At 48.5% G+C, this 25226-nt stretch overlaps 1 protein-coding gene across 13 annotated transcripts in view; it reads left to right on the forward strand.

The window, feature by feature from the left end:
• Positions 1–25226, forward strand: part of KLHL29 (kelch like family member 29) — a 917635-nt gene that overhangs the window by 270725 nt on the left and 621684 nt on the right. For 9 of the 13 annotated variants that reach the window (XM_056564303.1, XM_056564322.1, XM_056564305.1 and 6 more), the window contains one exon: positions 1398–1485. The gene's annotated coding sequence lies outside the window, so the exon portion shown is untranslated. The remainder of the gene's footprint in view (positions 1–1397; positions 1486–25226) is intronic. The other 4 variants (XM_056564304.1, XM_056564314.1, XM_056564316.1 and 1 more) reach the window with 1 other exon arrangement.

The raw sequence follows: 25226 nt of genomic DNA on the forward strand, positions 1-25226 counted from the left end.
CTGCACTGGAACGCCATATTTATATATATTTATAAAGTGTAACTCTGATGATGCTCAGGCAGCAGGATATTTGTTTAAATCTCCTGGCAACTTTGTAGTTGAGACTACACCGATCAGGATACAGATTTGCCAAAAGTCCCATAGGCTTGCATGGGACTTCAGGCAATTCCGTATCCTGATCCGCTGTAGTCTTGGGTACGTTTTGGACCACAAAGTTATTGGGAGATTTAAATAGATATTATGTTACCAGAGCTTCATCTGAGTTAAACTTTAACCCTTGATTCTCACACTTATGTAGGTCCCAAAATGTCTCACTTGTAAGGTTTCCTGGACCTATCTGACCCTTATTCATCAGCTGTTAAAGGGGTACTCCGCCCCTAGACATCTTATACCCTATCCAAAGGATAGGGGATAAGATGTCAGATCGCCGGGGTCCCACTGCTGGGGACCCCGGGGATCACTGCTGCAGCACCCCGCTATCATTACTGCGCAGAGCGAGATCGCTCTGCACGTAATGACGGGCAATACAGTGGCCGGATCATCGTTACGTCACGGCTCCGCCCTCGTGTCGTCACGGCCCGCCTTCGTCAATACAAGTCTATGGGAGGGGGCGTGGCGATCGTCACGCCCATTGTCATGACTTGCATTAAGGGGACGGGCCGTGATGTCATGAGGGGCGGAGCCATGACATCACGCTGCTCCGGCCTCTGTATCGCCCGTCATTACACACAGAGTGAACTCTGTGCAGTAATGATGGCGGGGTGCCGCAGCGACGATCCCCGGAGTCCCCCGCAGCGGGACCGCGGCGATCTAACATCTTATCCCCTATCCTTTGGATAGGGGATAAGATGCCAGGGGTGGAGTACCCCTTTAACATTCATATTCTACTCACATTTGGTTTACAGTTGGAAAAACACCTGAAGTATAGCTCTAAAAGGACATTCGGGGCATGTTCTTGGCAAGTAGGGGACTCTGGACGTGTTAAGCATGTGCCTGGGGCATATACTATACATGATAAATGCAGTGTGACTACATCCTCAACTGCGTGAAATGCCCTGTGTTTTGTTACTCATGGAAACCCCCATGTATGGAATACTCTAATAGGGTATTGGAAAATGGATTTTTGAAAACTCAATTCACCAGAATGTTCTACATGTGGGTTGTTATAGGAAAAAAGGAGCACCTAACCGCTTAACATTGGGCTTTGCAGAGGAGCACCATCTCCATTTGATCTAATTGGCATTTTGCAGAATCTTCTGACATTTTATGAAAATGCATACATTTCAGCAGTTATCATTATTGAGACATTTGTGCTCCCATTTCGGTGTCGACCAATGTTAATGCACAGACATTGACTACATTGACTCAATGTTTCTTTCATTTATGTCTAATGACAGGATCTGCAGCAGAATCATTTCGAGGTATCAAGGAAATGTAACATCCAAAGGACGGGCTGTGCTGACGTGAAGAGAAAAACTTCTGTAGGTAGGGGCCAATTAAGGATTCTGTATGGCTTTATGGGAAACGGGGAGATAAATGATGTACAGGATTTCATTGATCAGGAAGATGTTTTCCGACAAAGCCTGTAATTGGCGCATATTAACTTAATAAGCAGTTTTATTACACGCTAATCATTGATATTATATCATATAATAATTAATAGTCTGATGTGAGGGCCCCACAGCTAAATAGACAGGGTCCCAATTCTGATAGTGGCTACTGTCAGTCAGGCTCACTACTGTAATACAGTGGTCCCTCAAGTTACAATATTACCATATTTATCGGCGTGTAACACACACTTTTTAGGCTAAAATTTTTAGCCTAAAGTCTACCTGCGTGTTATACGCCGATAAGCCGCTGCAGTTCAGTGATTTAAAGCGGGCGCTTTAAATCAATGAACTGCAGTGGCTTTGCAGGTGCAGAGACCGCCAGCGCTGCCGGCTTCTCTGCCCCGCCTGTCCTGGGGTCTAGAGCCCTGCTGCCGGCCCTTCTCTCCCCCTGGCTATCGGTGCCGCTGCCCCATTGCCTGTCTTTGTTGGAATGACAGGGTCTTTTCCTATGGTAGTTTTTCCCCATGCCTGGCACCTAATCCTAGTACACATTCAGGCTCTTAGGCCATTCAGGTTTGTTGAATTTACTTAGGATTACTCTATTTCAAGAATGTAAAATGTCGGAATAATACAAGAGACAATAATATATTTTAGTTTTTAGCTTTACATTCTCGGTGACTCAGAAGTCTACATACACATGGGTAAGATTTGGTATCATTATCTTTGAATTGTCTGACTTAGCTTTCCACAAGTTCCATTTCTCCTGACAGGACTGCTGTAATTGAGTCAGGATTGTAAGCCTCTATTAGGCCTCCTTGCTCGCACACACACAGTTTGTCAATTCTGCCCTTAGGGTACGTTCACACTCGCAGATTTTTTAGCGCTTTTTCCGCTGTGTATTTGAAAGTGGGCGGGCTCTTCCCGGCTGTCCGCAGCAGATTTTCCGCGGCGGAATGTACACTGCGGAAAATCCGCTGCAAGCCCCATTGAAGTCAGTAGGGACTGTGGTGGATTTTCCACAGCGTAAATTCCACCGCGGAAAATCTGCTGCGGACAGCCGAGAAGAGCCCGCCCACTTTCAAATACGCAGCGGATAACCCGCAAAAAAATCAGCGCGTGCGAACGCACCCTTAAACTTTCTTTGGCACTGTAGTCAGGGCTTTGTTTTGGCTGTCCCATTACTTTCACATTGTTGACCTTTAGCCATTTTGCCACAACTTTGGAAGTATACTTGGTCATTTGGAAGACCCATTTGCTCCGATGCCTTAAAGGGGTACTCCGGTGGAAAACTTTATTTATTTATTTTTTTTAAATCATCTAGTGCCAGAAAGTTAAACAGATTTGCAAATTACTCCTTCCAGTACTTATTAGCTGCTGAATACTACAGAGGAAATTCATTTCTTTTTGGATTTCTTTTCTGTCTGTCCACAGTACTTTCTGCTGGCACCTCTGTCCATGTCAGGAAAGTCCAGAGCAGGAGAAAAACCCCATAACTGCTCTGGACAGTTCCTAAAATGGACAGAGGTGTCAGCAGAGAGCACTGTGGACAGACAGAAAAGAAATCCAAAAATAAAAGAATTTCCTCTGTAGTATTCAGTAGCCAATAAGTACGGGAAGGATTACGATTTTTAATAGCAATAATTTACTAATCTGTTGAACTTTTTGGCACCTGATGATTTAAAAAAATATATGTTTTCCACCGGAGTACCCCTTTAACTTTCTGGCTGATGTCAAGAGATTTTTCTTTAATATCTCCATATATTTTTTCTCTCATAATGCCACCTATTTTGTGTTGTGTGCCAGTATCTCCTACAGCAGAACACCTCACAACATAATACTGCCACCTCCATGCTTCATGATTGAGATGAGGTTTTTTGGCTTGCAAGCTTCCACCTTTTTCTTCCATACACAACCATGATCATTATGTCCAAAATGTTTAATTTTTTGTTCCATCAGACTAGTAAACATTGCTTCAAAAAGTAAGACCTTTGGGGGAGATTTATCAAAACCTGTCCAGAGGAAAAGTTGCCCAGTTGCCCATGGCAACCAATCAGGTTGCTTCTTTCATTTTTAACAAGGCCTCTGAAAAATGAAAGACGCAATCTGATTGGTTGCTATGGGCAACATTTCCTCTGGACAGGTTTTGATAAATCTCCCCCTTTGTCCCCATGTGCCGTTGCAGACAGTAACCTGGCTGTTTTTATGGTGGTTTTTGAGTAGTATTTTCTACCTTGCTGATCAGCCTTGTCAATAAAGGACATGTTTTCAGGTTGATATAGATATTTTTACACCAGTGTCCTCCAGCATCTTTGCTATCATCCTTGGATTGATCTATATTTTTCACGCCATAGTGCGTTCATCTTTTGGAGACAAAACACGTCACCTTCCTGAATGGTATGATGGCTGTGTACCCCCATAGTGTTGACCTGTATGTTATCATTTGTGAGGGTGGCACCTTCATGTGTCTGTACATCCCTGTTAGAGATGAGCGAACTTACAGTAAATTCGATTCGTCACGAACTTCTCGGCTTGGCAGTTGATGACTTTTCCTGCATAAATTAGTTCAGCTTTCAGGTGCTCCCGTGGGCTGGAAAAGGTGGATACAGTCCTAGGAGACTCTTTCCTAGGAATGTATCCACCTTTTCCAGCCCACCGGAGCACCTGAAAGCTGAACAAATTTACACAGGATAAGACATCAACTGCCGAGCCGAGAAGTTCGTGACGAATCAAATTTACTGTAAGTTCGCTCATCTCTAATCCCTGTGAGTTATTTTCAGACTTGTGGAGGTCTACATTAGAACACTTTTCCTGATGTCTTTGGTACTTTCTTTGGATTATCCCATAATTTCGGCAAAAAGACAAGTAGGCCTTAGAAGCCGGAACCCAATCACTTCACACAATGTAATCTAGCAGAAGCTTCCTAAGCCAGCTTGGTGTATGTAACCCTCTGACTAGCTTTCAATTTGTTATACTGGATTATATATAAAATGATTGAATTGTAAACATTAGTTGGAAAATTTGGTATGTGTTGTGTACAAAGTAGATATCTGAAACAACATGCTAAAACTATAGTTTCGTGACATGGAATCTGTGAAAGGGAGAAACATAAGGTTTTTTTTGCTTCAAGTGTTTGGAAACTTATGACTTCAACTGTAAGTACCTAGAATAACTATGATCATGATATACAAGAATGGATTGGTCATTCTCTACCTCATTTATTAGAAGTTTTTTATATCGATTATTATGATTTGATTTTATGTAAAGTTTATTTATGTAATAAATGTTTCAATGTGTAAAATGTTGCCTGTTGCAAACTGAATCATATCATGGATACATAGAAATGTCAAGGATGGTCTGAGGTGAGGCTTTCAAATGTGATTGACCATTGCTGTATACTGCTGATTGTCAACATAAGAAATATACACCAGTTGATATAAACTCTTTTTCAGCAGGAAAACTCAGAGCTGTTCCCTAGGAGCTCTCATGAGAGTTTCCAGAGTTAGCTATGTTTAATCCAGGAAGTACATTTAGTTTTTACTGTCACGATGCCGGCTGGCAGGTAGTGGATCCCCTGTGCCAGAGAGGGATGGCGAGGACCGCGCTAGTGGACCGGTTCTAAGCCACTACAGGTTTTCACCAGAGCCCGCCGCAAAGCGGGATGGTCTTGCTGCGGCGGTAGTGACCAGGTCGTATCCACTAGCAACGGCTCACCTCTCTGGCTGCTGAAGATGCTGAAGATAGGCGCGGTACAATGGAGTAGGCAGAAGCAAGGTCGGACGTAGCAGAAGGTCGGGGGCAGGCGGCAAGGATCGTAGTCAGGGGCAACGGCAGGAGGTCAGGAACACGGACTAGGAACAGACTAGGGAACGCTTTCACTAGGCACTAAGGCAACAAGATCCGGCCAGGGAGTGCAAGGGAGGAGACTAGATATAGCCAGGGAACAGGTGAACACAATAAGCTAATTGGGCCAGGCACCAATCATTGGTGCACTGGCCCTTTAAATCTCAGGGAGCTGGCGCGCGCGCGCCCTAGAGAGCGGAGCCGCGCGCGCCAGCACATGACAGCAGGAGACGGGAACGGGTAAGTGACCTGGGATGCGATTCGCGAGCGGGCGCGTCCCGCTGTGCGAATCGCATCCCCAACGGCCATGACAGGGCAGCGCTCCCGGTCAGCGGGACCGACCGGGGCGCTGCGGAGAGAGAGACGCCGTACGCGCTCCGGGGAGGAGCGGGGACCCGGAGCGCTAGGCGTAACAGTACCCCCCCCCTTAGGTCTCCCCCTCTTCTTGGGGCCAAAGAACCTGAGGAAAAAAAATTCAATTTTTCCGTGATGAGGTCCGATGCAAATTAGGAGGGGTTCTGTGTGGAAACGAACGAGACAGTCCAATCTTTTATTGTAAAAACAATAGATGTAGAGGGGTCTGGCGAGACTGGTCACAGGAACGTAGAACCTGTTGATGAGAGAGGCCAAAAAAAATTTTCCTGCAGATCCGGAATCCAAGAAGGCCACTGTAGAGAAGGAGAAGGCAGAGGCAGACATCCGCACAGGCACAGTAAGACGTGGAGAAGCAGAGTAGACATCAAGGACTGTCTCACCTTTGTGCGGAGTCAGCGTACGTCTTTCCTGGCGGGGAGGACGGATAGGACAATCTCTTAGGAAGTGTTCGGTACTAGCACAGTACAGGCAGAGGTTCTCCATACGGCATCGTGTCCTCTCTTGAGGTGTCAAGCGAGACCGGTCAACTTGCATAGCCTCCGCGGCGGGAAGCACAGGAACAGATTGCAGAGGACCAGAGGAGAGAGGAGCCGGGGAGAAAAAACGCTTCGTGCGAACAAAGTCCATATCCAGGCGAAGCTCCAGACGCCATCCGGAAGAACGCATGTCAATGCGAGTGGCAAGATGAATGAGTTCATGTAGGTCAGCAGGAGTCTCTCGTGCGGCCAGAACATCTTTAATGTTGCTGGATAGGCCTTTTTTAAAGGTCGCGCAGAGAACCTCACTATTCCAGGACAACTCGTAAGCAAGAGCACGGAACTGAATGGCGTACTCGCCAACGGAAGAAACACCCTGGGCCAGGTTCAGCAGGGCAATCTCGGCTGAAGAAGCTCGGGCAGGTTCCTCAAAGACACTTCGAATTTCCGAGAAGAAGGAGTGTACAGAGGCAGTGACGGGGTCATTGCGGTCCCAGAGCGGTGCGGCCCATGACAGGGCTTTTCCAGACAGAAGGCTGACTACGAAAGCCACCATAGACCTCTCAGTAGGAAACTGGTCCGACATCATCTCCAAGTGCTGGGAACATTGCGAAAGAAAGCCACGGCAATACTTAGAGTCCCCATCAAATTTGTCCGGCAAGGACAGGCAGAGGCTAGGAGTGGCCACTCGCTGCGGAGGAGGTGCAGGAGCTGGCGGAGGAGAAGATTGCTGGAGAAGTTGCGACTGAAGTTGGTGCGAAATGGTGGACATTTCCGACAGCTGACGGGTTAGAAGGGCGATCAGTCGGGCTTGCTGGGCGGCCACCGTGGTGAGGTCAGCGACCACTGACAGAGGAACTTCAGCGGGATCCATGGCCGGATCTACTGTCACGATGCCGGCTGGCAGGTAGTGGATCCCCTGTGCCAGAGAGGGATGGCGAGGACCGCGCTAGTGGACCGGTTCTAAGCCACTACAGGTTTTCACCAGAGCCCGCCGCAAAGCGGGATGGTCTTGCTGCGGCGGTAGTGACCAGGTCGTATCCACTAGCAACGGCTCACCTCTCTGGCTGCTGAAGATGCTGAAGATAGGCGCGGTACAATGGAGTAGGCAGAAGCAAGGTCGGACGTAGCAGAAGGTCGGGGGCAGGCGGCAAGGATCGTAGTCAGGGGCAACGGCAGGAGGTCAGGAACACGGACTAGGAACAGACTAGGGAACGCTTTCACTAGGCACTAAGGCAACAAGATCCGGCCAGGGAGTGCAAGGGAGGAGACTAGATATAGCCAGGGAACAGGTGAACACAATAAGCTAATTGGGCCAGGCACCAATCATTGGTGCACTGGCCCTTTAAATCTCAGGGAGCTGGCGCGCGCGCGCCCTAGAGAGCGGAGCCGCGCGCGCCAGCACATGACAGCAGGAGACGGGAACGGGTAAGTGACCTGGGATGCGATTCGCGAGCGGGCGCGTCCCGCTGTGCGAATCGCATCCCCAACGGCCATGACAGGGCAGCGCTCCCGGTCAGCGGGACCGACCGGGGCGCTGCGGAGAGAGAGACGCCGTACGCGCTCCGGGGAGGAGCGGGGACCCGGAGCGCTAGGCGTAACATTTACATTTGGATAAAAGAGGAGGTTTAGTTATTACGTCAAAATCATCATGTTACATTTTGATTGGTTGTTTGATTATTGCGTCCATATATATATTAGCATATCTAGCGTCCATTAATTTCTTGGCAGAAGTTCCTCTACAGGGAAATTCCAGCGTTCTCTGTCCGTCAGATATTTTGTCTTTTTACTCCTTATCTCGGTCCTGCTGACGTCATCCCAAGGACTCCATCTTAGTCACGAGCAGATAGGAAGCTGGGTATATGGGTTAAGGGTAGGTAACAAATATATTTTTCCAGCATCAGCAATGGCATATCACTATTAATATACTGATCAGTCATTAGAAACATAAGGGTCATCCTTATCAGTAACATAGTTCATAAGGTTGAAAAAAGACCAGAGGCCATCAAGTTCAACCTATATCCCTAATAAGTACCCACTGAGTTGATCCAGAGGAAGGCAAAAAAAAAAATGTATACTCAAGGTAAAAATTCCTTCCCAACTCCAAATATGGCAGTCAGAATAAATCCCTGGATCAACGTCCTGTCCCTATAAATCTAGAATCCATAACCTGTATGTTGTTATTCTCCAAAAATGCATCCAGACCCCTTTTAAATTATTTTACCAAGTTAACCATGACCACCTCCTCCGGGAGAAAGTTCAAGAGTCTCACTGCTCACCCATCTGTGCTGGTGTAGAAACCTTCTTTCCTCTAAACGTAGAGGATGCCCCCTTATTATAGATACAGTCCTGTCACGATGCCGGCTGGCAGGTAGTGGACCCTCTGTGCCAGAGAGGGATTGGCGTGGACCGTGCTAGTGGACCGGTTCTAAGCCACTACTGGTTTTCACCAGAGCCCGCCGCAAAGCGGGATGGTCTTGCTGCGGCGGTAGTGACCAGGTCGTATCCACTAGCAACGGCTCACCTCTCTGGCTGCTGAAGATAGGCGCGGTACAAGGGAGTAGGCAGAAGCAAGGTCGGACGTAGCAGAAGGTCGGGGCAGGCAGCAAGGATCGTAGTCAGGGGCAACGGCAGAAGGTCTGGAAACACAGGCAAGGAACACACAAGGAACGCTTTCACTGGCACTAAGGCAACAAGATCCGGCAAGGGAGTGCAAGGGAAGTGAGGTAATATAGGGAAGTGCACAGGTGATTACCCTAATTGGAACCACTGCGCCAATCAGCGGCGCAGTGGCCCTTTAAATCGCAGAGACCCGGCGCGCGCGCGCCCTAGGGAGCGGGGCCGCGCGCGCCGGGACAGAACAGACGGGGAGCGAGTCAGGTAGGGGAGCCGGGGTGCGCATCGCGAGCGGGCGCTACCCGCATCGCGAATCGCATCCCGGCTGGCAGCGGGATCGCAGCGCCCCGGGTCAGAGGACGTGACCGGAGCGCTGCAGCGGAGGGAGTGAAGCGAGCGCTCCGGGGAGGAGCGGGGACCCGGAGCGCTCGGCGTAACAGTACCCCCCCCCTTGGGTCTCCCCCTCTTCTTGGAGCCTGAGAACCTGAGGAGCAGACTTTTGTCAAGGATGTTGTCCTCAGGTTCCCAGGATCTCTCTTCAGGACCACAACCCTCCCAGTCTACTAAAAAAAAAATTTTCCCTCTGACCTTTTTGGCAGCCAAAATTTCCTTGACCGAGAAGACGTCCGAGGAGCCGGAAACAGGAGTGGGAGGAACAGATTTGGGAGAAAAACGGTTGAGGATGAGTGGTTTGAGAAGAGAGACGTGAAAGGCATTAGGGATACGAAGAGAAGGAGGAAGAAGAAGTTTATAAGAGACAGGATTAATTTGACACAAAATTTTGAAAGGACCAAGATAGCGTGGTCCCAACTTGTAGCTAGGGACACGGAAGCGGACATATTTAGCGGAGAGCCATACCTTGTCTCCAGGGGAAAAAACGGGGGGAGCTCTTCTTTTCTTATCCGCGAACCTCTTCATGCGTGAAGAAGCCTGTAAGAGAGAATTTTGGGTCTCTCTCCATATAATGGAAAGGTCACGAGAAATTTCATCCACAGCGGGCAGACCAGAGGGCAAGGGGGTAGGGAGGGGGGGAAGAGGGTGACGGCCGTACACCACGAAAAATGGGGATTTGGAGGAAGATTCAGAGACCCTGAAGTTATACGAGAATTCGGCCCATGGAAGGAGATCTGCCCAGTCATCCTGGCGGGAGGAAACAAAATGTCGCAAATAATCACCCAAGATCTGGTTAATTCTTTCTACTTGTCCATTGGACTGGGGATGATATGCAGAGGAAAAATTTAATTTAATCTTGAGTTGTTTACAGAGAGCCCTCCAGAATTTAGACACGAATTGGACACCTCTATCCGAGACAATCTGCGTAGGCAACCCGTGAAGACGAAAAATGTGTACAAAAAATTGTTTAGCCAACTGAGGCGCAGAAGGAAGACCAGGAAGAGGGATGAAATGTGCCATTTTGGAGAATCGATCAACGACCACCCAAATAACAGTGTTGCCACGGGAAGGGGGTAAATCAGTAATAAAATCCATACCAATCAGAGACCAAGGCTGTTCGGGGACAGGCAGAGGATGAAGAAAACCAGCGGGCTTCTGGCGAGGAGTCTTATCCCGGGCACAGATAGTGCAGGCTCGCACAAAGTCCCCAACATCCGTCTCCAGAGTCGGCCACCAATAGAAGCGGGAGATGAGTTGCACAGATTTCTTGATGCCCGCATGACCTGCGAGATGGGAGGAGTGACCCCATTTGAGGATTCCGAGGCGTTGGCGTGGAGAAACAAAGGTCTTTCCTGGAGGAGTCTGCCTGATGGAGGCAGGAGAAGTGGAGATCAGGCAGTCAGGTGGAATGATGTGTTGCGGAGGGAGATCAACTTCTGAGGCATCCGAGGAACGAGAGAGAGCATCGGCCCTAATGTTCTTATCGGCAGGACGAAAGTGAATCTCAAAATTAAATCGGGCAAAGAACAGAGACCACCGGGCCTGGCGAGGATTCAGCCGTTGGGCAGACTGGAGGTAGGAGAGGTTCTTGTGGTCGGTGTAGATAATAACAGGAAATCTTGATCCCTCCAGCAGATGCCTCCATTCCTCAAGTGCTAATTTAATGGCTAGAAGCTCTCGATCCCCGATGGAGTAGTTCCTCTCCGCTGGAGAGAAGGTCCTAGAGAAAAAACCACAAGTGACAGCATGCCCGGAAGAATTTTTTTGTAGAAGAACAGCTCCAGCTCCCACTGAGGAGGCATCAACCTCCAATAGGAAGGGTTTGGAAGGGTCAGGTCTGGAGAGCACGGGAGCCGAAGAAAAGGCAGACTTGAGTCGTTTAAAGGCGTCTTCTGCTTGAGGAGGCCAGGACTTGGGATCAGCATTTTTTTGGGTTAAAGCCACGATAGGAGCCACAATGGTAGAAAAATGTGGAATAAATTGCCTGTAATAATTGGCGAACCCCAAAAAGCGTTGGATAGCACGGAGTCCGGAGGGGCGTGGCCAATCTAAGACGGCAGAGAGTTTGTCTGGATCCATCTGTAGTCCCTGGCCAGAGACCAAATATCCTAGAAAAGGAAGAGATTGGCATTCAAACAGACATTTCTCAATTTTGGCATAGAGTTGGTTGTCACGAAGTCTCTGAAGAACCATACGGACATGCTGGCGGTGTTCTTCTAGATTGGCAGAAAAAATTAGGATATCGTCCAGATATACAACAACACAGGAGTATAACAGATCACGAAAAATTTCATTGACAAAGTCTTGGAAGACGGCAGGGGCATTGCACAGTCCAAAGGGCATGACCAGATACTCAAAGTGTCCATCTCTGGTGTTAAATGCCGTTTTCCACTCGTCCCCCTCTCTGATGCGGATGAGGTTATAGGCGCCTCTTAAGTCCAATTTAGTGAAGATGTGGGCACCTTGGAGGCGATCAAAGAGTTCAGAGATGAGGGGTAAGGGGTAGCGGTTCTTAACCGTGATTTTATTAAGACCGCGGTAGTCAATGCAAGGACGTAGGGAGCCATCTTTTTTGGACACAAAGAAAAATCCGGCTCCGGCAGGAGAGGAGGATTTACGGATAAAGCCCTTTTTTAGATTCTCCTGGACGTATTCGGACATGGCAAGAGTCTCTGGGGCAGAGAGAGGATAAATTCTGCCCCGGGGTGGAGTAGTGCCCGGGAGGAGGTCGATAGGGCAATCATAAGGCCTGTGAGGAGGTAGAGTCTCAGCTTGTTTTTTGCAGAAAACATCCGCGAAGTCCATATAGGCCTTAGGGAGACCGGTTACTGGAGGAACCACAGAGTTACGGCAAGGGTTACTGGGAACCGGTTTTAGACAGTTCTTGGAACAAGAGGACCCCCAACTCTTGATCTCCCCAGTGGACCAATCCAGGGTTGGGGAATGAAGTTGAAGCCAGGGAAGTCCAAGGAGAATTTCTGAGGTGCAATTGGGGAGGACCAAAAGTTCAATCCTCTCATGATGAGCTCCGATGCTCATAAGAAGGGGCTCCGTGCGGAAACGTATGGTACAGTCCAATCTTTCATTATTTACACAATTGATGTAGAGGGGTCTGGCAAGACTGGTCACCGGGATGTTGAACCTGTAGACGAGAGAGGCCAAAATAAAATTTCCTGCAGATCCAGAGTCCAAGAAGGCCACCGTAGAGAAGGAGAAGGCAGAGGCAGACATCCGCACAGGCACAGTAAGACGTGGAGAAGCAGAGAAGACATCAAGGACTGTCTCACCTTTGTGCGGAGTCAGCGTACGTCTTTCCAGGCGGGGAGGACGGATAGGACAATCCCTCAGGAAGTGTTCGGTACTAGCACAGTACAGGCAGAGGTTCTCCATACGGCGTCGTGTCCTCTCTTGAGGTGTCAGGCGAGACCGGTCGACCTGCATAGCCTCCACGGCGGGAGGCACAGGAACAGATTGCAGGGGACCAGAGGAGAGAGGAGCCGAGGAGACGAAACGCCTCGTGCGAACAGAGTCCATATCTTGGCGGAGTTCCTGACGCCTTTCAGAAAAACGCATGTCAATGCGAGTGGCTAGGTGAATAAGTTCATGTAGATTAGCAGGAATTTCTCGTGCGGCCAGAACATCTTTAATGTTGCTGGATAGGCCTTTTTTGAAGGTCGCGCAGAGGGCCTCATTATTCCAGGACAATTCTGAAGCAAGTGTACGGAACTGTACGGCATACTCGCCAACGGAAGAATTACCCTGGACCAGGTTCAACAGGGCAGTCTCAGCAGAAGAGGCTCGGGCAGGTTCCTCAAAGACACTTCGGATTTCCGAGAAGAAGGAGTGTACAGAGGCAGTGACGGGGTCATTGCGGTCCCAGAGCGGTGTGGCCCATGACAGGGCTTTTCCGGACAGAAGACTGACTACGAAAGCCACCTTAGACCTTTCAGTGGGAAACAGGTCCGACATCATCTCCAGATGCAGGGAACATTGGGAAAGAAAGCCACGGCAAAACTTAGAGTCCCCATCAAATTTATCCGGCAAGGATAAGCGTATCCCAGGAGCGGCCACTCGCTGCGGAGGAGGTGCAGGAGCTGGCGGAGGAGATGACTGCTGAAGCTGTGGTAGTAACTGTTGTAGCATAACGGTCAGTTGAGACAGCTGTTGGCCTTGTTGCGCTATCTGTTGTGACTGCTGGGCGACCACCGTGGTGAGGTCAGCGACAACTGGCAGAGGAACTTCAGCGGGATCCATGGCCGGATCTACTGTCACGATGCCGGCTGGCAGGTAGTGGACCCTCTGTGCCAGAGAGGGATTGGCGTGGACCGTGCTAGTGGACCGGTTCTAAGCCACTACTGGTTTTCACCAGAGCCCGCCGCAAAGCGGGATGGTCTTGCTGCGGCGGTAGTGACCAGGTCGTATCCACTAGCAACGGCTCACCTCTCTGGCTGCTGAAGATAGGCGCGGTACAAGGGAGTAGGCAGAAGCAAGGTCGGACGTAGCAGAAGGTCGGGGCAGGCAGCAAGGATCGTAGTCAGGGGCAACGGCAGAAGGTCTGGAAACACAGGCAAGGAACACACAAGGAACGCTTTCACTGGCACTAAGGCAACAAGATCCGGCAAGGGAGTGCAAGGGAAGTGAGGTAATATAGGGAAGTGCACAGGTGATTACCCTAATTGGAACCACTGCGCCAATCAGCGGCGCAGTGGCCCTTTAAATCGCAGAGACCCGGCGCGCGCGCGCCCTAGGGAGCGGGGCCGCGCGCGCCGGGACAGAACAGACGGGGAGCGAGTCAGGTAGGGGAGCCGGGGTGCGCATCGCGAGCGGGCGCTACCCGCATCGCGAATCGCATCCCGGCTGGCAGCGGGATCGCAGCGCCCCGGGTCAGAGGACGTGACCGGAGCGCTGCAGCGGAGGGAGTGAAGCGAGCGCTCCGGGGAGGAGCGGGGACCCGGAGCGCTCGGCGTAACAAGTCCTCGGTATAAATAGATCATGGGAGAGATCTCTGTAAGGTCCACTGATATATTTATACATAGTTATTAGGTCTCCCCTAAGCCGTCCCCTAAGTAATCTTTCTGACCAGACATTACTCTTCAGTGTAATAATGTCTAGTCCTCAGTTTAAGGAGACTTTCCCCACTTTAAAGATACTTCTCTATAACTTTGAAATCTTTGCAATTAGGCAATACAGTTCCCGTATATATTTTCAATTTGAAAACCGTACGGAACCGTATTAACCGTACGCACCCGTATGCATTGACCCTCCATTGAAAACCGTATGCCAAAAGATGCATCCGGCTGTGTCTGTTTTGCATCCTGTACAGTTTTGTAAGTCTTTTTCCCGTATCCAAAACCGTAGCCTACCACCGTTTTTGGTCCGAGTGAAAAACCGTATTGAAATGTATACTTTTTTTTAAACATGGGAGTCAATGGGAACCGTACAGAACCGTATGTGCTTACGGTTCCATACGGTTTTCACAATACGGTTTTTGACTTTGCAGTTTATTCTTATTCATAATGGAGTGAAAAGTTAAAAAGTATACTCTTTTTCTTCTTAAAAAAATGGATGCAACCGGACATCATTTTTCAAACCGTATACGGATTAAAATTTGTACACACGTTTTGATACAGTTTAGTCAGGTTTTGAGGAATTTTTAAAAAATCAAAAACCTGATACAGGAACTGTATTGCAAAAACGTGATGTGAACCCAGTCTTAGGCTGCATTCACACCTTGTTTTCAGCCTACAGTTGCTGGATCCCGCTGGGGTACGGGAGCACCTGGTTTTCGCCTCCCCCAGCTGGATCCAGCACTAAGTTTTGACCCGTATCCAGTTTTGTGACTTGACCTAAAACCGTAGTATGCTACGGTTTTAAGTCTGGTCAGGAAACTGCATAGGGGTCAAAAATTACTACCGTTTGATTCCGGTCGGCTCATTACAGTAAATGGATTTATGCGCCGGTCCAGCTGGGGAATGGGATCACCTGGTTTTCCCCTCCCCCAGCCTGATCGGGCAACTGTAGGCTGAAAACAAGGTGTGAAGGCAGCCTTACTTGGCTTTTAGCAGCTAAAAAGTAAGTGACAAGGCAGTGTTGAGCACCATATGAGTAGCCCCGGGGCTACAGTGTGACCCATAAAGAGGAAACCTAGGTGAGGTTGGCACCATTGCTCATCCTCAAGAGAGGTTTCATCCTGCGCAGACATTATAACCAGCAGACATTACTGAATATTCAGGGAGAACAGTCATACGTACAAAGGAAAGAAAGGTTAAAGGCCTTAAGGATTTTAATCTTTTAATATGGGTTTCTTATCATTTATGCACAATGTCCTCACAGGCTGAGACATTGAAGTATAGTAGCAAAGTGTGCCTAGAACCAATATGGCTACTTCAAAGAAATACATATGCATAAATAATTTTACTTGGAACCTGTTAAAGGGCTCTGAAGACCAAAGAAGTAAGACCTGTCACAGGAGAGATACCAACATTCAAGATCTAAAATTTAAGATATTAAGCAAAGCAGCCGCCAGCCAAACAATTAGTAAACCATAGAAGGTCAGTGTTTTCTTCAAATACCTCTTTCATATTAGAATCATCATTCCTATTAAACAGTTTATTTTGACAGGGGAGCCGTTCTTTAGCTATACAATGTTGTATTAAATGGGGGCCTATGAGATGAATTGCCATCCTTGTAATACATTGATGGCTTGAGTTTGTTGGAAGGGGAACTACTCTCGAGCAGATCTCCATCCTGAAGACCCCCCTTTGTCCATTTGTCCAAATTTGATAAATGACGTGAGGTTATCTTCCTAGGACAGCCCTATTAACAACAAATCACCGGTATATATGATAAGAAGATTTTGTCCATGTCAGGGGTTTGCATATGTTTTATTCAGAGTCATAATTTACTACTTTGTAAAATGACTAAAGGTATGGGGGTTGCCCTCATGGACACTTGCTGCATAGGTAGGCCTTCCAGGCTTTACTCGTGACCTTCACATGCAGTCTATACAGTAGGTCTACAAGTGTGGAGAGTGAATCATTTAAAGCTTCCGTGGTTGATAGTGGTTGGTGGACCAGTAAGAGAAGAGTCTAGAAATCAACCACTTTAGACTCTTTTTGGTGATGCACGGTCACCTTAGACTCTTTTAAAGCTAATCTATCCACCGTGGTTGTGTCTTTGCTATAACGTAACATGTAGTTTATTGCATCTGTCATCGTAAACCTCCTTTGGGAATAGAGTAATTTACAGCGAAGCCCAGGACATTCCTGTATGGCTCTAGGTGAGATCATAATGGCAAAGCGAATCAGCTTCACATGAGATCCCCGTCCTCCCGTACGATATTTCACAAAAGGAAATTGTCAATTAAAGTCATAAAGTTTAGTCGGCTCCTTTGCTCCGCAGCTGCTTTTGAGATTATTAATTATCTACAAGGGAGCGAGATTCATTTAATTAAGTTTAATAAAGTCAATTTTTTTCCCAATCCTTTTGAATTTCTGCAAGGTCTGAGAAGCGGCCTGAAAATCACTGAAACGGAAATAACAAAGGAAATTTTTGATGTAAAGTATATCATTAACCCCTTCAGGACACACTTGTTTTGACCCTTCAGAATAAAGCGATTTTTCTTTTCACTTTTACATTTTTATAATTCTAAGAACCATAACTTTAAAGCTTCTTCTTTTTTGCAGAATCATTTTTTTTTATAGAGCGACCGTTATGGGAACATAAAACTTACTGGTTCATTTTCATTAAAAGAGTACTCCGCTGCTCAACATTTGGAACAAACTGTTCCAAATGCTGGAGCCGGGAGCTTGTGATGTCATAGCCCGCCCCCTCATGACGTCACTCCCCACCCCCTCATGACGTCATGCCCCGCCTTCCCATAGACTTGCATTGAGGGGGCAGACATGCCATCATGAGGGGCGGGGCTATGACGTCACGAGCTCTCGGCTCCAGCGTTCGGAACAGTTTGTTCCAAACGCTGAGTAGCAGAGTACCCCTCTAACCTTTTTTGTTAAGAAATAAATAAAAAAAACTAGCAATTACACATTTGTTTTTTGTTTCTTATTTGCATCTAAAGTTTACACCTTTCACCATTTGACAGAATTTTTTTTTCATTACCGTATTTATCGGCGTATAACACGCACTTTTTAGGCTAACATTTTTAGCCTAAAGTCTATGTGCGTGTTATACGACGATACACCCCCAGGAAAGGCAGGGGGAGAGAGGCCGTCGCTGTCCGCTTCTCTCCCCCTGCCTTTCCTGGGGTCTAGAGCCCTGCTGCCGGCCCTTCTCTCCCCCTGGCTATCGGCGCCGCTGCCCGTTCTGTCCCCCTGACGTCATGCGCCGCGCCGTGCAGCGCATAGCAACGACGCAGGGGACGCACGCCAGAGGCCTGAAGCAGCGCGGACCCGACCCCGGCAACAGGTAATTATGCCACCGGGGATGGGGGGAGGCAACGGGGCAGCGGCGCCGGCAATGGGTGCCGCTGCCCCTTCTCTCCCCCTGGCTGTCGGCGCCGATTCTCTCCCCCTGGCTATCGGCGCCGGCAATGGGGGACAGGGATAGTCAGGGGGACAGAACGAGCAGCGGCGCCGATAGCCAGGGGGAGAGAAGGGCCGGCAGCAGGGCTCTAGACCCCAGGAAAGGCAGGGGGAGAGAAGCGGGCAGCGACGGCCCTCTCCCCCTGCCTTTCCTGGGGGTGTATCGGGGTATACACACGCACACACGCACCCTCATTTTACCATGGATATTTGGGTAAAAAACTTTTTTTACCCAAATATCCATGGTAAAATGAGGGTGCGTGTTATAGGCCGGTGCGTGGTATACCCCGATAAATACGGTACTTGTTTATTGTATTTGTTTGCAGATTTCTGCCTTGCTAGCTTCATTTCTAATTTGAAGTTCTCCCAATGCTGGTTGGCAGAGCTTCTTCCTCCCCTCTCAACCCCCTTCATAGACTTGTATTGCTTGTCTTGCAGATATAGGACAAAGTTGAGCTGATTTTCAGAGTGGAATTAAGTTTTACAGGAGAGAAATAGAGAGGAAAAAAGCTTAATAACAGGAGAAAGAAGCAATTTTTTTAGTTGCAAAACTACAACTCACAGCATGCCTGGGCAGCCTTTGGCTGTCCAGGCATTCTGGGAGTTGTAGTTTCTTAAAACCTGGAGGCACCCTGGTTAGGAAACACTAACCTAAAGTATAATTGCATAGCAATCCATCTTTACCTACCACTGTTAAACTCCTTAGAAAATACCTTGGCATCTTAGGGTATGTTCACATTACAGAATTTCTGCTGCATGGATCTAACAATGGTGTGTATAGGTTTTCTGTAGTCCCATTTACACTATGGAATTGTTGCAATGGAAAATTCGAGGGGAAAAGGGTGGTGAAATAGGGACTGTGCATTACTAAAAAACCTGGGGACTGTGTGACTAAGTTCGTAGCTACCAGAGGAATGCCCAGCAGTATGTATGTGCATAATCCCACGATTTCAGTACCGTTATGAGGACTGTTCTTTTCTAGTTAATACTTTTTGCAGGTTTGGCTGTCTATCTATTTACCCATAGAGCATATCAATGACATTACATATAGGGACAGAGAGATGTGATGTGGGTCAGTGACATCATCTTCTTCCCTCACTTTACACAGGAGAAATCCCCCAGAGCTACCAGTGTTTGTCTGCATTATTACTTCTCCTTTACACTGTCACTGTGGATATACCGGGAGGATTAATCGCTGTCTGCAGCTGTTTGGATCAGAATTTGTCCGTACAGAAGCAAATGTTATAGCCATGGACTGGAGGCGGCTCTGCGTATTGTGTACGATGAGTCCAAACAATAGGGGATTTGTTTCTGGCAGGAGCGCATCAAAAGCTCCACTGAACCCAATTTATACCAAGGAAACCGAGCTGAATTTGTCATTCATACCTGGAGCCATATCACTTGTGCATTGTAATAATTATCTGGGCTAAGTTAATGCTGCTGATTTACCTGCGGCAAAAAGAAAACCTCAGCTCTGCTACATCCGTTACATGCAGAGAACATACAGAAAAAGAAGAAACGGTGTGATGTACAATGTGGGCCATGTCGGCAAAGCACACCTTTGTAATTGGAAATGCAAATATTGTGTAAAAATATAAGACGGAGGACATTCTGAAATGAATACGATGGGAGAGAGCTGAGGTTCAGAGAAGATAGAAGGAAGGATTCTGTAACATGTTATGTTGTGGCTGTAATTCCAATGCAAAAATGTGTCCATAGTACGTCAGCATGAAACCTCTTTTAGGGATACTTTATACTGAATAAGGACTTTCCCCAACATCCATATTTACATACAGTATATACATATATACACTGCTCAAAAAAATAAAGGGAACACTTAAACAACACAATGTAACTCCAAGTCAATCACACTTCTGTGAAATCACACTGTCCACTCAGGAAGCAACACTGATTGACAATCAATTTCACATGCTGTTGTGCAAATGGAACAGACAACAGGAAGAAATTGTAGGCAATTAGCAAGGCACCCCCAATAAAGGAGGGGTTCTGCAGGTGGTGACCACAGACCACTTCTCAGTTCCTATGCTTCCTGGTTGATGTTTTGGTCACTTTTGAATGCTGGCAGTGCTTTCACTCTAGTGGTAGCATGAGACGGAGTCTACAACCCACACAAGTGGCTCAAGTAGTGCAGCTCATCCAGGATGGCACATCAATGTGAGCTGTGGCAAGAAGGTTTGCTGTGTCGGTCAGCATGGTGTCCAGAGCATGGAGGTGCTACCCGGAGACAGGCCAGTACATCAGTAGATGTGGAGGAGGCCGTAGGAGGGCAACAATCCGGACTCCATGAGGGTGGTATAAGGGCCCGACATCCACAGGTGGGGGTTGTGCTTACAGCCCAACACCGTACAGGACGTTTGGCATTTGCCAGAGAACACCAAGATTGAAAAATTCGCCACTGATGAATGTGCTTTTCACAAATGAAAGCAGGTTCATACTAAGCACATGTGACAGACGTGACAGAGTCTGTAGACGCCATGGAGAACGTTCTGCTACCTGCAACATTTCTTTGGTGGGCCGCACAGCCCTCCATGTGCTTGCTGTTACGCCTAGCGCTCCGGGTCCCCGCTCCTCCCCGGAGCGCTCACGGCGTCTCTTTCCCTGCAGCTCCCCGGTCAGTCCCGCTGACCGGGAGCGCTGCTCTCTCATGGCCGTTGGGGATGCGATTCGCACAGCGGGACGCGCCCGCTCGCGAATCGCATCCCAGGTCACTTACCCGTTCCCGTCTCCTGCGGTCATGTGCTGGCGCGCGCGGCTCCGCTCTCTAGGGCGCGCGCGCGCCAGCTCCCTGAGACTTAAAGGGCCAGTGCACCAATGATTGGTGCCTGGCCCAATTAGCTTAATTGGTTCCCACCTGTTCCCTCCTTATATCTAGTCTCCTCCCTTGCACTCCCTTGCCGGATCTTGTTGCCCTAGAGCCTAGTGAAAGCGTTTTTGTGTGTTTATACCCTGTGTACCAGAACTTTGCTATCTCCCCTGACTACGAACCTTGCCGCCTGCCCCCGACCTTCTGCTACGTCCGACTTTGCTTCTGCCTACTCCCTTGTACCTCGCCTATCTTCAGTATCTTCAGCAGCCAGAGAGGTGAGCCGTTGCTAGTGGATACGACCTGGTCACTACCGCCGCAGCAAGACCATCCCGCTTTGCGGCGGGCTCTGGTGAAAACCAGTAGTGTCTTAGAACCGGTCCACTAGCACGGTCCTCGCTATCCCTCTCTGGCACAGAGGATCCACTACCTGCCAGCCGGCATCGTGACAGTAGATCCGGCCATGGATCCCGCTGAAGTTCCTCTGCCTGTTGTCGCCGACCTCCCCACACTGGTCGCCCAGCAAGCCCGACAGATTGCCCAACAAGATCACCAGCTGTCGTACTTGACCACCATGACTCAGCAACTCCAGTCGCAGCTACAGCAGATTCAGTCTCAGCTACAGCAGCAGCAACCATCTCCTCCGCCAGCTCCTGCACCTCTTCCGCAGCGAGTGGCCACTCCTAGCCTCCGCCTGTCTTTGCCGGACAAATTTAATGGGGACTCTAAGTTTTGCCGTGGCTTTCTTTCCCAATGTTCCCTGCATCTGGAGATGATGTCGGATCAGTTTCCTACTGAAAGGTCTAAGGTGGCTTTCGTAGTCAGCCTTCTGTCTGGAAAAGCCCTGTCATGGGCCACACCGCTCTGGGACCGTGATGACCCCGTCACTGCCTCTGTACACTCCTTCTTCTCGGAAATTCGAAGTGTCTTTGAGGAACCTGCCCGAGCCTCTTCTGCTGAGACTGCCCTGCTGAACCTGGTCCAGGGTAATTCCTCCGTTGGCGAGTACGCCATACAATTCCGTACTCTTGCTTCTGAACTTTCCTGGAATAATGAGGCTCTCTGCGCGACCTTTAAAAAAGGCCTATCCAGCAACATTAAAGATGTTCTGGCCGCACGAGAGACTCCTGCTAGCCTGCATGAACTCATTCATCTAGCCACTCGCATTGACATGCGTTTTTCTGAGAGGCATCAAGAGCTCCGCCAGGAAAAAGACTTAGATCTCTGGCCACCTCTCCCACAGTCTCCACTGCAATCTGCGCCTAGGCCTCCCGCCGAGGAGGCCATGCAAGTGGATCGGTCTCGCCTGACCCTGGAAGAGAGGAATCGCCGTAAGGAAGAGAATCTTTGTTTGTACTGTGCCAGTACTGAACATTTTCTGGTGGATTGCCCAATCCGTCCTCCACGTCTGGGAAACGCACGCTCACACTCAGCTCTCGTGGGTGTGGCGTCTCTTGATGCCAAGTCGGCTTCTCCACGTCTCACGGTACCTGTTCGGATTTCCACTTCAGCCAGCTCTCCCCTCTCAGCCGTGGCCTGTCTGGACTCTGGAGCTTCTGGAAATTTTATTCGGGAGTCCTTTGTGAATAAATTCCATATTCCGGTGACCCGTCTTGTCAAGCCACTCCGCATCTCCGCGGTCAACGGAGCCAGGTTGGACTGTACCATACGTTTCCGCACGGAGCCCCTTCTTATGAGCATCGGATCTCACCACGAGAGGATTGAACTTTTGGTCCTCCCCAATTGCACCTCGGAAATTCTCCTTGGACTTCCCTGGCTTCAACTTCATTCCCCAACCCTGGATTGGTCCACTGGGGAGATCAAGAGTTGGGGGTCCTCTTGTTCCAAGAACTGTCTAAAACCGGTTCCCAGTAACCCTTGCCGTAACTCTGTGGTTCCTCCTGTATCTGGTCCCCCTAAGGTCATTAAGGACTCTGCCTGCCACAGGAAATGCCCCTCCCCCCCTCCCAGTTCCATCAGGCAAGCTTCTGTGTCCCCTCATGGCCCTCCTCCTGGTGTCACACTGCCCCGTGCCAGGTCCCGCCCTCTGCCCTCTCTCCCCATTCCTACTCCTGCGGTTCTGCCTGCCGTTGAGGAATCCCTCCATCCTTTCCCGGTGTCCTCATCCCAGGGGAGGCAGTTACCCGATAAAGAGAAGGGGAGACCTAAGGGGGGGGGTACTGTTACGCCTAGCGCTCCGGGTCCCCGCTCCTCCCCGGAGCGCTCACGGCGTCTCTTTCCCTGCAGCTCCCCGGTCAGTCCCGCTGACCGGGAGCGCTGCTCTCTCATGGCCGTTGGGGATGCGATTCGCACAGCGGGACGCGCCCGCTCGCGAATCGCATCCCAGGTCACTTACCCGTTCCCGTCTCCTGCGGTCATGTGCTGGCGCGCGCGGCTCCGCTCTCTAGGGCGCGCGCGCGCCAGCTCCCTGAGACTTAAAGGGCCAGTGCACCAATGATTGGTGCCTGGCCCAATTAGCTTAATTGGTTCCCACCTGTTCCCTCCTTATATCTAGTCTCCTCCCTTGCACTCCCTTGCCGGATCTTGTTGCCCTAGAGCCTAGTGAAAGCGTTTTTGTGTGTTTATACCCTGTGTACCAGAACTTTGCTATCTCCCCTGACTACGAACCTTGCCGCCTGCCCCCGACCTTCTGCTACGTCCGACTTTGCTTCTGCCTACTCCCTTGTACCTCGCCTATCTTCAGTATCTTCAGCAGCCAGAGAGGTGAGCCGTTGCTAGTGGATACGACCTGGTCACTACCGCCGCAGCAAGACCATCCCGCTTTGCGGCGGGCTCTGGTGAAAACCAGTAGTGTCTTAGAACCGGTCCACTAGCACGGTCCTCGCTATCCCTCTCTGGCACAGAGGATCCACTACCTGCCAGCCGGCATCGTGACACTTGCCAGAGTTAGCCTGACTGCCATTAGGTACTGAGATGAGATCTTCAGACCCCTTGTGAGACCATATGCTGGTGCGGTTGGCCCTGGGTTCCTCCTAATGCAAGACAATGCTAGAGCTCATGTGGCTGGAGTGTGTCAGCGGTTCCTGCAAGAGGAAGGCATTGATCCTATGGACTTGCCCACTCGTTCCACAGATCTGAATCCGATTGAGCATATCTGGGACATCATATCTCGCTCCATCCACCAACAGACGCCAACTCATCAGGAGCATGCCCAGGCATTGTAGGGAAGTCATACGGGCACGTGGAGGCCACACACACTACTGAGACTAATTTTGACTTGTTTTAAGGACATTACATCAATGTTGGATCAGCCTGTAGTGTGGTTTTCCACTTTGATTTTGAGTTTGACTCCATATCCAGACCTCCATGGGTTGATAAATTTGATTTCCATTGATAATTTTTGTGTGATTTTGTTGTCAGCACATTCAACTATGTAAAGATGAAAGTATTTCATACGATCAGTTCATTCATTCAGATCTAGGATGTGTTATCTTAGTGTTCCCTTTATCTTTTTTGAGCAGTGTGTATATATATATATATATATATATATATATATATATATATATGTAGAGGGTAGGCAGCACAACCACGTATTCTAGAAGTCTTGGGGTGCAGGCAAGGATAGCAGTCCCAATCGCAGACGGCTCAAATAATCCAAGATGCAGAAAATGTAGCAGCACACCCAGTAGTAAAGTGCAAAAATTGGGATTTAATAAAAAATAAATAAATAAAAAATAAATAAATAAATCACAATTTTTGCACTTTACTACTGGGTGTGCTGCTACATTTTCTGCATCTTATATATATATATATATATATATATATATATATATATATATATATATATATATTTTTTTTTTTATTTTTTTTATTTTTTTTATTTTTTTTTTTATTTATTATTATTATTTTTTTTGTTAATATTTTTAACCACTTCTTCTCAGTTCCTGTCCTTGTAGAAACTGCGCCTCTCTTTGGATCATTTATTCTAGTCAAAAGGGTTTCAGTAAATGGACTTCTATCACTCAATAAGTCATTGCATATGTTTGTATTATGCTGTCGCTTGTAACAACTGTAATTCCCCTTTAAGAGTCCTCCAGAAGCCAAGATTGGTTCTTAAGGAGTTAAGATGCAAGTATCTGATCAAAGAAGCACTTTGAGAAATAGGTCTGATTTTTCTTTTCAAATATGTTGTACTCTACAGGGAAGAGTCATAAATAGTTATAGCTTTTCTGAGAGCTGATACCTTCTTCTCCAAGATGATGGAAATCAGTATATAAGAAGAAAACAGATGATCCCTGATTTGATTTCCTCCCGTCCGTAAAGTGCAGCATCTCTGAATTCTTGCTCAAGTGACACAGATAAGGAATTCTATTGAAGACACAACGTGGAGGAAAGAGGACAAAGTGGTGAATTCAGCTGAGCACAGTCCGGTGGGGGCTCTACCATGTCTCTATTCTGTATACGATCCTCTGGGATGTCCTTTTTTTATCCTGACAGTGATAAGCCACAAGTCAAAGTACCTCCATCTCTTTTATATATCCCTCTGAGCTATTTATAATAGATGAAGAACTTGTAGTCAATCTCTTTTGATAGCTTTATCAATACAGAACTGATTCCAATGTCATCGAGGCGCGAGAAACTTTGTGTCTCA

Source organism: Hyla sarda, chromosome 3, assembly GCF_029499605.1.
Source record: "Hyla sarda isolate aHylSar1 chromosome 3, aHylSar1.hap1, whole genome shotgun sequence".
Classification (NCBI taxonomy): Eukaryota; Metazoa; Chordata; class Amphibia; order Anura; family Hylidae; genus Hyla; species Hyla sarda.